This window comes from Saccopteryx leptura, chromosome 3 (assembly GCF_036850995.1).
Source record: "Saccopteryx leptura isolate mSacLep1 chromosome 3, mSacLep1_pri_phased_curated, whole genome shotgun sequence".
NCBI lineage: Eukaryota > Metazoa > Chordata > Mammalia > Chiroptera > Emballonuridae > Saccopteryx > Saccopteryx leptura.
In genome coordinates this window covers 76,557,829-76,559,928 of record NC_089505.1, presented here as the reverse complement: position 1 = coordinate 76,559,928, position 2,100 = coordinate 76,557,829, and positions in this window count along the sequence as shown.

Genomic DNA, 2,100 nt, shown 5'->3' with positions numbered 1-2,100 from the left:
CTTTGTAAATTTGAAGCTTAGCAAAGGCTAAATTCTCCCCCTTCCACCTCCATATTGGCTATGATGCTGAGTATTTGCACCCTCTTCACTTGCTTGCTTAAGTTGCTGGAAGCAATTTACATGCCCTTCCTCTTACTCTTTGTTTGTTCAGATGTTGGTTGATTTCACTTATGCATGGGGGGGGGAGGATTCCTGTTTATGCCTTGGGAGAGTTTCTGTTTTTGCCTCAGATGTGTAACTTTGTATCAAAGACTTTCTTATTTGCATATGGCTATATAATAAAACAATTTTAAATGGGGCTATGGGGCACTGGGATATTGCCATCAGCATTGAAGAGGCCTCCTGATTCCATCCTTTTTTCTTAATGAGTCTGTTTTCTTAATTCTTCACCATTCTCACTCAAGACCCAGAATTATGAGCCCCGCTGGTCTGCGGCACACCATGTCATCACAGTGACCTTCCTAAGAAGCTGGTGAAACACAGGTTTCAGATTAATGGTGACTAATGTGGGAGGGGCTGTGGAGTGACATCTAGGAAACAAAGGTGGAGAAGAGCTCCCCTCACATTTCAGGTCTGATTCTCATCCAGCAGTCCTCCCCAAACCGCTTGTTGGGCCAGGGGCTGCCACTATGGTTCTCACTGGATTTGGGCAGACAGTAAAGCAACTGTGGAGGCAGAAGATGGTGGGCCATTCCATTTATTAAAATCTTCTAACTGCTGATGAGCAAACAGGGAAGACTGCTTCCCTTTCTCCCATCTCAGGTCCCACCAGTCTCAGCACTCCCCAACCAAACAGGCCAGGTGGATATCAGCCCTCCCAAGCCTTGACATGGTCTTCGGTTCCACAACCTGGACTCAGTCTCCAGAATCACCCTCTCGACTCTCTCTCTGAACCCTTCAGCAAATCAGGCTAGGGGAAAACCCCTTCTCCAGCAAACAATAGCAAGTACTGGCCCCTCCGGAGCAGGAAGGCAGCCTGCAATTTGCAATCTCCCTCCCTGAGGGCAAACACCCACAGCCTTCCACACTTGGCACTGCCCCAATAGAAGCGAGCACACTTAAAAAACATTTGTTTACCCAACACCCCTCTTTTAGACTGACCTAGGCCCCATAATCTCCATGGGGAACCCTGTGACCATCTGGTGTGAGGGGTCCTGGCAGGCTAATGCCTACAGTCTGTATAAGGAGAACACCACTAAGCCCTGGAAAAACAGTGTCCCACCGAACCGCAGCATCAAGACCAGCTTCCTTATTAACTCCAAGGGCTCACAGCATGCACGGATGTACCAGTGTGCATATTACCCCACTGGGAACATGTCAGCGCATAGTGACCCCTCTCCTCCTGGTGGTGAGTGAGATACTGGATCTCCAACCAATGATGGGCTCCTCCTCAGAGGCAGAAGGGAACAGAGGGTTGCCTAAGTGGAACTACACCCCTCACAATCCACACCTGGGGCATGTGGGGTGATTGTCCCCCTGACCACAGATCCTCCTCCCTCAGGAGTGGGTGCTGTGCTCTCCCTTTCAGTTTACTGAAGCCCTATGGTGGCTTGTAAAGCCAGTAACCATGGCCATCATCACAGCCGCCTGGCCCATGCAGGTTCGCATTTAATTCGGACAGACAGTAATGAAACAACGGAGCCAAGAACTGGTGGGCCATTAGCTTTAATCCTAGCTTGCACCCGGTGGGCAAGAAATACACACAGTGGGAAAACACTTCCCTTTCCATTCAGGGCTCCCAAAGCAACTGACTTATCCGAGTTTTCTAGAATCAAAGGTTTCTACCAGTCTTATTCACCTCTTTTCCCCATCTCCTTCTCTCTGCACAAACTCTGCACAAACTAGCTTCTCCTTCAGCACTCCACCATCTTGGCTGCTTCTCCTCTACTCCACGTGGCCTTTCTCTGCTCTCTCTCTAATGCTAATCTCAGGAACCGAGAGAAAGTTCCCAGTCTGCCCCAGTTTATATTGTAGAAATCAAAACCTTTACTTTAATATACAAACAAGGAAGTCTCTGATACAAAGTCACTTATCTGAGGCATATGGGATTATTCATGAGAATGCACCACCCTGCATCGTGCAGTCAGTCAAGGGTGTGGG